General features: G+C 43.5%; 1 long non-coding RNA gene across 1 annotated transcript; it reads left to right on the forward strand.

The window, feature by feature from the left end:
• The first annotated feature begins 3,554 nt into the window (after nt 1–3,554).
• On the forward strand, nt 3,555–6,094 carry LOC121531389. The gene is made up of 2 exons (XR_005994144.2): nt 3,555–4,198; nt 4,474–6,094. It is a non-coding gene; the product is annotated as an uncharacterized LOC121531389 (long non-coding RNA).
• Nucleotides 6,095–11,009: the final 4,915 nt, after the last annotated feature.

An 11,009-nucleotide genomic window follows, 5' to 3' on the forward strand; every position in this document is an offset into this window, starting at 1 on the left:
GTTCAGTGATCGATAATCAATGCACGGGCACAGACCGCCGTCTTTCTTCTTCACAAAGAAGAAACTCGAGGAGGCGGGTGAAGTGGAGGGACGTATGTACCCCTGGCCCAGGGACCCGGAGACGTATGTTTCCATAGCCTCCATTTCAGCCTGCGACAGGGGGTACACATGACTCCTGGGAGGTACAGCGTCTACCCGAAGGTCTATCGCGCAATCCCCCGCCCGATGAGGTGGTAATTTAGTAGCACGTGTCTTGGAAAACGTGTGCGCCAAATCGAGGTATTCGTGGGGAATGCACACGGTGGAGGTACCGTCTGGACTTTCCACCGTAGTTGCACCAACGGAAACATCTAGACACCTACCTTGACATTCACGCGACCACCCCGTGAGAGCCCTTTGCGGACATGAGAAGGTTGGGTAGTGGAGTGCTAGCCAAGGGATACCTAATACCACTGGGAAAGCAGGAGATTCAATAATCGAAAAAATAACCTTCTCACAATGAGTCTCCTGGGTGATCATGGTGACCGGTATAGTGACTTCCGTAACAAACCCGGACCCTAATGTTCGACTATCGAGTGCTCTGATGGGGAGTGGAATGGAGAGGGGAACCAATGAAATGCCTTGACAGTGTGTGCGAATGCCCTGTCCATAAAGTTCCCAGCTGCGCCTGAATCGACTAGCACCTTACACTAGGGAACTACCATGTGATCGGGAAAGTGGATAGGTAGGGTACAGTGCGCAACAGAGGACTCTGAACAAGTGTGGGTGTTCGATACCTGGGGTGATGCGTGAGTGCCCTGCCTGCCGCCTCCCGGCCCAAAAGAACGTTGACTACGACGTGTGGTGTACTGTCCCTTCGTGCCACCAGACTGGCACTGTCGCTGTCCTCCTCCGCTCTCTCGGCCGGCGGCTCCACCCAGCTCCATCGGCTCGGGATCCGAGTCGTCCGGCGTGGAAACGGGCAGACCCCTACCTGGATGTCCTCTGGCTGCCAGCAGGTTGTCCAAACAAATGGCCATGTCCACCAGTTTATCGAAGGACAACATGGTGTCCCTGCAGACTAGCTCCCGTCAGATGTCCTCCCGCAGATGGCACCGGAAATGGTCGATCAGGGCCCGCTCGTTCCACCCGGACCCCGCTGCCAGTGTCCAAAACGCCAACGCGAAGTTCTGTGCGATCCTCGTCCCCTGCCTCAGGTGGACCAGCCGCTCACCCGCCTCTCGACCCTCGGGCAGGTGATTGAAGACCGCCCGAAAGAGGCGAGCAAACTCCCTGTAGTCCTCCAATGTGGCTCCTCCCTCGTTCCACACCGCGTTGGCCCACTACAGGGCTTTCCCACAGAGGCAGGAAACGAGGACGGACACCTTCTCCCGCTCCGATGGCGCCGGTCTGATGCTGGCGAAGTAAAGCTCCAATTAGAGGAGGAATCCCTGGCACAGCGCCGCCGTCCCATCAAACGCCTGTGGTCGGGATATCTGGATCCCTCCAGGTGCTGGGGTGTAGATGGCTGGATCCGGTTGGCCAGCTGGTCTCGACAGATTGGGTCCTCTCCTCTCCAGGCATTGGACGACCTGAAGAACCCGATCCATCGCTTCCCCCAAGCTGGCCAGCATTTTGGAATGCTCCTGGACCCGTGCCACAATTCCAGGCATGTGTTCTTCTCCCGCTGACTCCATAGTGGGTTGGTGATTCTGTGGTGAGTGTGGTGAAAGGAGTCAGGCGCAGGAGGGTAACACACAAATGCGCTGCAATAGCGATCAACAAAACATGCACAGGGGAAACAAATATCCCTGGCAATTACACTGTAACGGAATCCAATAATACATAGGCACAGGGGGAAAATCTACCCTGGCAACACAATGTTATGAGTAGCTCCACTGAGCTACATTACTCTCACAATTAACAATCACCCACAAGGACAAGGGGGCAGAGGGAACACTTACAGTGGGGAAAAAAAGTATTTAGTCAGCCACCAATTGTGCAAGTTCTCCCACTTAAAAAGATGAGAGAGGCCTGTAATTTTCATCATAGGTACACGTCAACTATGACAGACAAAATGAGGAAAAAAAATCCAGAAAATCACATTGTAGGATTTTTAATGAATTTATTGGCATATGATGGTGGAAAATAAGTATTTGGTCAATAACAAAAGTTTCTCAATACTTTGTTATATACCCTTTGTTGGCAATGACACAGGTCAAACGTTTTCTGTAAGTCTTCACAAGGTTTTCACACACTGTTGCTGGTATTTTGGCCCATTCCTCCATGCAGATCTCCTCTAGAGCAGTGATGTTTTGGGGCTGTCGCTGGGCAACACAGACTTTCAACTCCCTCCAAAGATTTTCTATGGGGTTGAGATCTGGAGACTGGCTAGGCCACTCCAGGACCTTGAAATGCTTCTTACGAAGCCACTCCTTCGTTGCCCGGGCGGTGTGTTTGGGATCATTGTCATGCTGAAAGACCCATCCACGTTTCATCTTCAATGCCCTTGCTGATGGAAGGAGGGTTTCACTCAAAATCTCACGATACATGGCCCCATTCATTCTTTCCTTTACACGGATCAGTCGTCCTGGTCCCTTTGCAGAAAAACAGCCCCAAAGCATGATGTTTCCAACCCCATGCTTCACAGTAGGTATGGTGTTCTTTGGATGCAACTCAGCATTCTTTGTCCTCCAAACATGACGAGTTGAGTTTTTACCAAAAAGTTATATTTTGGTTTCATCTGACCATATGACATTCTCCCAATCCTCTTCTGGATCATCCAAATGCACTTCAGACGGGCCTGGACATGTACTGGCTTAAGCAGGGGGGACACGTCTCGCACTGCAGGATTTGAGTCCCTGGCGGCGTAGTGTGTTACTGATGGTTGGCTTTGTTACTTTGGTCCCAGCTCTCTGCAGGTCATTCACTAGGTCCCCCCGTGTGGTTCTGGGATTTTTGCTCACCGTTCTTGTGATCATTTTGACCCCACGGGGTGAGATCTTGCGTGGAGCCCCAGATCGAGGGAGATTATCAGTGGTCTTGTATGTCTTCCATTTCCTAATAATTGCTCCCACAGTTGATTTCTTCAAACCAAGCTGCTTACCTATTGCAGATTCAGTCTTCCCAGCCTGGTGCAGGTCTACAATTTTGTTTTTGGTGTCCTTTGACAGCTCTTTGGTCTTGGCCATTGTGAAGTTTGGAGTGTGACTGTTTGAGGTTGTGGACAGGTGTATTTTATACTGATAACAAGTTCAAACAGGTGCCATTAATACAGGTAACGAGTGGAGGACAGAGGAGCCTCTGAAAGAAGAAGTTACAGGTCTGTGAGAGCCAGAAATCTTGCTTGTTTGTAGGTGACCAAATACTTATTTTCCACCATAATTTGCAAATAAATTCATTAAAAATCCTACAATGGGATTTTCTGGATTTTTTTTCTTCAATTTGTCTGTCATAGTTGACGTGTACCTATGATGAAAATTACAGGCCTCTCTCATCTTTTTAAGTGGGAGAACTTGCACAATTGGTGGCTGACTAAATACTTTTTTTCCCCACTGTATACACATACTAATTAGGGGATAGGAACCAGGCGTGCTACATTAGAATGTAGCTGACGTTACTGTATAGACGAGAAAGTGGGAAGAGTTTCTGCCACTTGCCATTTTTAAGTCTCCCTCTTTACTTTTTTGTTGTTAAAAATCTTAGTATCACAAACATAACTGCTTTAGTAGGGCTTGTTTTGATAATGAGACCTACAACAGCAACATCTTTTCAAAAACGTATAATAGAGAGATCTGTTTTGGGCTTTCATGATTCCTCCTGGTCTTCAAATACTTTGAAAATAATTAAGTTTACTCTGAACCACGTATATTTCATAACTAGAGGTTAGACCAGGAATTGTTCTCAGCGCAATGACAGTAAAAACATCACTATTGCATGGAGAAGATTGCTGTTCTGTTTGTGTTTATTAAATGTTTATTTATTGTTTAAAAGACTGTAAGACCCTTCATGTTTTTCAGCTCTGCTCCTGAATCTTCTGACAAAGCAGGAAATTATATTAGAACAACTTAGAATAATTTTTCAAACCGTTCAAGACCAGCAAGGCAGGAGGGTCCTGCAAGAAGACCTACCTGATGGTCTTTTTCCAGTAGGCAGTGTTCAACAAATGGAACATCTTGATGGGGAGCTGAAGGCCAGCAGAGAGTTTAGGCAAAAGATGGTGAGATCTCTTCGTGCATTTCCATCTCCTGACCTAGTCAGCCATTATAATGATGCTTTAAAAGTTTGAGGTATTATTAGCTCAGATATAACCAATATCCAGATCTGTATGGAGCCTTAGTTATCCAAAACTAAGATATTTTTTTTGATATTGAAAAAAAAACTGTTAATAGTTTTTCAGCAGCCAATAGGCTATTAAAATTAGGTGAATTACTTAATATTGACATACAATATCCATATGTTATGATCACTTTTCTGTTGTCTATGTGGTTACAGATTGACTATTGGGACTGAAATGTGGCTGTGATGTGAAAGAGAGTGTGTGGAGGATCATGGCACACATAATCTCCCATGATCTTTCAAAGACGATGAACTGGAGGGGAATCAATGGAAAGCTGCCCTTCTGCCAACTGCAGCTCAAAAAGATAGTTAATGTTCTACTATTGCCAAAGTCCTTCATGAATACTAGAAAGCATAGAAAGAAACATCTAAATAAACCAATGATTCTTTATTCCCCAATTTTCATTTAAAGCTGTGGTGAGGAGAAACTGGCTCACGTCCGATACAACCGACAAAGAAGTGGAAAATAGTGTCAAAAGATGGTTCCATCTGTCAGGGGAACAAAATGGTGGTCGCAAGGAAAGTAGACAAAGAAGGGAGAGGTTGGACAATACTTAGATACTCTTGGTGGGGTTCTGATAATAACCACAGAGGATAAAAAATGTTTCACAAATGTTTGTTCCAATACTACAGCATAAACCCTACATTTGTGTGGGGGTGGGGGTCTGGTGTTAGTTGCAGTTAAATTAAGTCAGTTGCAGTTAAGAATCTAGCTCCTATTTGTATTTTATTTTTACCAAGTGATCAGATGATAATAGTGGTCCATTTTCATTACAACTATGTTGTCATTTAGCCGGACAAGTGTTTTTTTGCACCATCAATGTTGCTGTCTTAGAGACTAGTTTCTGTTACAATGTTTTCAGTGCTCTGATGTGGCCCTGTTTATAGGGCTTGTTGTAATTTGCAAGTAATGTTTCTATTTCGTCTTCACAAGGCTCATTTGGGCAACAATCATTTGAGATGTGAGCTTGTTTTAAAACAATATGTGTAACAGTGTTTGCTGTGTTGCCACTGCAGAACTTTAATGTTCTGTATCAATGCACTTGTATGTTATGGTGTATGATTAAGCTAGCATGCACAAACTAGACTTTACAGTAGAGCACAATAGAGTACAGCATACATTACTGTATTCTAATTGAATGTGCTTTATTGTGCTAACTGTACTGTACTATACAAATTAAAAGACAATTTCAGTATTTAGGACCCTAATCATATAAATGCCATGTTATAGAAGGGTGAATACTTAAAAAAAATATATCACTAGGTTTTGAGTAACTTACAGCAGTTGTCTTCCTGAGCATCTACCTGAGATGGAAATGGTAACAAAGGCTCCAAAAACATACAAATACGTACTTTTACAAGCTGCAAAGTTCTCGTTATCATGGTGCAGGTCTGTAGATGTTGTAGAAATGAACATTTTGTAATTCTAAACTTTATCTGCAATGACCTGTGATAACGAGATCATTGCAGCTTGTAAAAGGATGTATGTGTTTTTTTTTTTTTTTTACCTTTTCGTGTTGCCAACTTGCACCAAATTTCAAAAGTGTCTTGACCTTTCTATAACATGGCATTTATATGATAAATACAGATTAGTGTCCTAAATACTGAATTGTCCTTCACCTGCTGTAATTTGATTTCCCAACTTTGTGAATCAGATTGTTACTTGGTCCTGTCCGGACCAACCAAATGTGGGGTTGTAGCTCAGGAATAGCCACATTGTAGTTTTATCATTGTATGTATTATCTTTTGCTTGTGATAAAATTTACAAATCACAGTCCAACCCTGTCTTTTTCACAATGGCATCTAGCCCAGAGAAAGTGTCTCTTGGAATTTGCGGCCCAAATGAGGCTTTCTTATGGCAGTACGGCCTTGTGCCGGCTAGAATAAGGGAACCTTTGCTGAGTTGTTGGCTAAAATGTGGTTACAAGGTGGGTCAATTCTGGCTGAGTTACGGCTGCCGCATCTGGGCCACTGCAGGGCCCTAATTCCAAACAACGTGGGCCACACAACATTTTGCTAACTGGGACAGTGGCAAGTGGCAGAGAGACGCCGCTGACAGTGGGATTTTTTTTGAACATCCCTTGATGCCTGCCGTGTAAACAGACATCCCCTAACAACAAAAAAACCTGACTCTTGGAGAATGAATGTACAACTGGTAAATAGTAGTTGATATTTCAGTCAGATGTCTAGCTAGGTAGCTGAAGGGCTCGGGTTGTTAGCCAGGTAGCTAGTTACATTTACATCATTTAGCAGACGCTCTTATCCAGAGCGACTTACAGTTAGTGAATACATATATCATTTTTTTTTTATACTGGCCCCCCGTGGGAATCGAACCCACAACCCTGGCGTTGCAAAAGCCATGCTCTATCAACTGAGCTACATCCCTGCCGGCCATTCCCTCCCCTACCCTGGACGACGCTGGGCCAATTGTGCGCCGCCCATGAGTCTCCCGGTTGCGGCCGGCTGCGACAGAGCCTGGATTCGAACCAGGATCTCTAGTGGCACAGTTAGCACTACGATGCAGTGCTTTAGACCACTGCGCCACTCAGGAGACACTATTTCTAGCTAGCTGGCTAGAAGGATGAAATTATAAACTAGCGTTGAACGGAGCCCGACCTCAGCAGGAGCAGTTTACTTAAATTAAGCTAGCTATAATCAAAAGATGGGCTACTATAAGTTCTCATAACAAAATACCTTTACATTGAGTAGTGAGTCAGGCTGCAATGAAGGAGACAAATGAGATACAGAGAGAGGAAGCATTGAAGCAAGTAGGGAGATAGTTTAGTAGTACAGGGGTCTGGGACCCATGTGGGGTCCCCTAAAATGTAAATCGGGTTCCCTGAGAGAATCTTTCATCTTATCAAACACAATAACTTGTTTCTCTTCAACATTTTCGAGTCAACTAAGGGCCTTTTACACTGTCAGAATTAACTTTCACTATGTGTTGGGACAACCTGTGGGACCTAACATTTAGTGAAATGTAAAAACAATTTAATATTATTATCATGTACACTGAACAAAAATATGAACACAACAATTTCTAAGATTTTATTGAGTTACAGTTCATATAAGGAAATCAGTCAGCATCATCAGTACTGACTTGCCACTCATGTATTAAATCAGTAGTGAAACATTATTGAGTAGAACTTGTAAGGTAGTAGTGAATCATAGTAAGCTATTTTTAAAAAAATCATGAGGTTGTGGTGATATACTGCCATCTGGTGGCGACTAGAAACAATTGCATAATAGGAAGTATTACAAAGTAGGCAAGATGGCGGTCTGAACACAGCGGTGCAGATCACCTCAAGATAAATACGTAATATTCAATATCTGTAAGTTTGACTAAATATTAGCGCTTCACTCCACATACTCGTCGGTAATAACCTTCAATCTGGATAACAACACAAAGGCTAGAGAAATGTATCGACCAATATTACCAAAACAAACAATAACCAAACATGACGGAGAGTAAACATGGAGAACCAATCCCCAAAATAAAATGTGACTCCTCGACGGACACAGACGATTTATGCTTTCCAGCACCTGGAATGGTAAAGTCGATAAACTGAATTAGTCAGTAAAGAATAAAGGAGTTGAAGACGAGCCTCGAGATGAGTGACAAAAAAGCTGCGACAATGGAGAAAGAAACAAACAAGCTAAAAGGTACAGTCAATACTATTGAAATGGACGTTAAGGAACGTAAAAAGAAGAACATGTTTCTGAGAGAAGCCTTACTTGACATACAGATTAGATCTATGAGAGAAAATCTGGTACTTACCGGTATCAAAGAAAAAGGTGAAAATCCTGAAAACGTGGTGAAAAACGTATTTCTTACAGCGCTACAGATCCCAGGCAATGTTGTTGACAAAATCAAACTCGTACGTGTACACCGTTTAGGACAGAGATATGAGCGTCCAATTGTTGCCAAATTAGCATTCTTTAAAGATAAAATAATAGTTAAAAGCCTGGGTAAAAGACTCACTGCCACGAAAATAGGCATGAATGATCAGTTCTCGAATTAGCTAAATAATACATATTAAAATATAAGGAACTGGAATACAAAAGTACTCAGAATAAACATGGTAGGGATAAAAACACAGCAAACAGAGGACATAGAAAGCACAGTATGTGGGTATGTGCGGGTGTATTGTGATGGGAGGTGGAGTGTGTGTTTTTGTGTTTGAAAAAAGTGTGGAGCTATGTGAGTGAAAAAGGAAAATGGTTGCGAATACCATAGCCCATGTGTGTCTGCGAGCAGGGGTTGTGAGAGACAGCTTTCAATTTTGTGCAGATATGGGATATACATTTGAAAATAAATTATAAATATAGTTTAGTTATTTATTGTCCTATCATGATGGAACGGTCCCCAACCCTATACCCAAGACACCCCCCTGAGAGACCCATACACTAAGGAGAAGACCTTATCTGTTTTATGGGCCTACTGTAAGTAGCCTATACACAGCCAAAACAGAAAGAAAGCTGCAGTCAGAGACCCACTAAAGCAGCACCTCCCCCTCAAGATTCTGAGCCTGCCTGGCAGGGTTGGTCCTACAAAGCCAAAGACCCCTGATGGTTATACAAGGAATTTCTCAAAGCTGCTAATGAGAACCTTGACGACCTTGTACCTAGCCAGTGGGGTGCCCCCACCCAGGTAGTGGCAGTGCTGCCAACACTAGCTGCAGTAACCCATGGGGGGGGGGGAAATTACTGTGGCTCTGGTGGCACGGAATAATCAAAGGTCTGACTGCACAGAGATGCTTGGGAAAATGGTCACAACGGGGGACCAGCGTGTATTTGTTGCCCATATTTTGCATGCCTTCTCAAACAGTTGCAACTGTATATGCATTCGCACATCAAGTCCTTTCTTTAGTTGGGCTTAGGGATAGAACAACTGTTGAACATCGGAGCTTGTGGTTGTTTGTGGGGGAAAGGGGTCAAATGTGTATGTATCCCACATCTGTTGCTATGGGGTTATGATGTTAGGGACAATATAGGATGAATCACAATAATTATTTGCTAAAATAATAATTGCTTGTTAAAAATGTAATCTTTGTAATGGTAATACTGGTTATAGGTAACAATCCTTTGCATGAACTGCCTACATTATTTGTGAATTGAGGAAATTAAGATATGCAAGATTTTTTATATAGAGTGAGGGAAAAAAGTATTTGATCCCCTGCTGATTTTGTACGTTTGCCCACTGACAAAGAAATTATCAGTCTATAATTTTAATGGTAGGTTTATTTTTATTTTTTATTTTTTTTATTTCACCTTTATTTAACCAGGTAAGCCAGTTGAGAACAAGTTCTCATTTACAACTGCGACCTGGCCAAGATAAAGCAAAGCAGTGTGATAAAAACAACAACACAGAGTTATATATGGGGTAAAAAAACATAAAGTCAAAAAATACAACAGAAAATATATATACAGTGTGTGCAAATGTAGCAAGTTATGGAGGTAAGGCTATAGTGCAAAATAATTACAATTAGTATTAACACTGGAATGCTAGATGTGCAAGAGATTGAACCGTGAGAGACAGAATAACAACAACAAAAATGTTATAAATTGATTTGCATTTTAATGAGGGAAATAAGTATTTGACCCCCTCTCAATCAGAAAGATTTCTGTCTCCCAGGTGTCTTTTATACAGGTAACGAGCTGAGATTAGGAGCACACTCTTAAATGGAGTGCTCCTAATCTCAGCTTGTTACCTGTATAAAAGACACCTGTCCACAGAAGCAATCAATCAATCAGATTCCAAACTCTCCACCATGGCCAAGACCAAAGAGCTCTCCAAGGATGTCATGGACAAGATTGTAGACCTACACAAGGCTGGAATGGGCTACAAGACCATCGCCAAGCAGCTTGGTGAAAAGGTGACAACAGTTGGTGCGATTATTCGCAAATGGAAGAAACACAAGATAACTGTCAATCTCCCTCGGCCTGGGGCTCCATGCAAGATCTCACCTCGTGGAGTTGCAATGATCATGAGAACGGTGAGGAATCAGCCCAGAACTACACGGGAGGATCTTGTCAATGATCTCAAGGCAGCTGGGACCATAATCACCAAGAAAACAATTGGTAACACACTACGCCGTGAAGGACTGAAATCCTGCAGCGCCCGCAAGGTCCCCCTGCTCAAGAAAGCACATATACAGGGCCGTCTGAGCTCTTTGGCATCAACACAACTCGCCGTGTTTGGAGGAGGAATGCTGCCTATGACCCCAAGAACACCATCGCCACCGTCAATCATGGAGGTGGAAACATTATGCTTTGGGGGTGTTTTTCTGCTAAGGGGACAGGACAACTTCACCGCATCAAAGGGACGATGGACAGCACCATGTACCGTCAAATCTTGGGTGAGAACCTCCTTCCCTCAGCCAGGGCATTGAAAATGGGTCGTGGATGGGTATTCCAGCATGACAATGACCCCAAACACACGGCCAAGGCAACAAAGGAGTGGCTCAAGAAGAAGCACATTAAGGTCCTGGAGTGGCCTAGCCAGTCTCCAGACCTTAATCCCATAGAAAATCTGTGGAGGGAGCTGAAGGTTCGAGTTGCCAAACGTCAGCCTCGAAACCTTAATGACTTGGAGAAGATCTGCAAAGAGGAGTGGGACAAAATCCCTCCTGAGATGTGTGCAAACCTGGTGGCCAACTACAAGAAACGTCTGACCTCTGTGATTGCCAACA

This window comes from Coregonus clupeaformis, chromosome 19, assembly GCF_020615455.1.
Source record: "Coregonus clupeaformis isolate EN_2021a chromosome 19, ASM2061545v1, whole genome shotgun sequence".
In the NCBI taxonomy this organism is placed as follows: domain Eukaryota; kingdom Metazoa; phylum Chordata; class Actinopteri; order Salmoniformes; family Salmonidae; genus Coregonus; species Coregonus clupeaformis.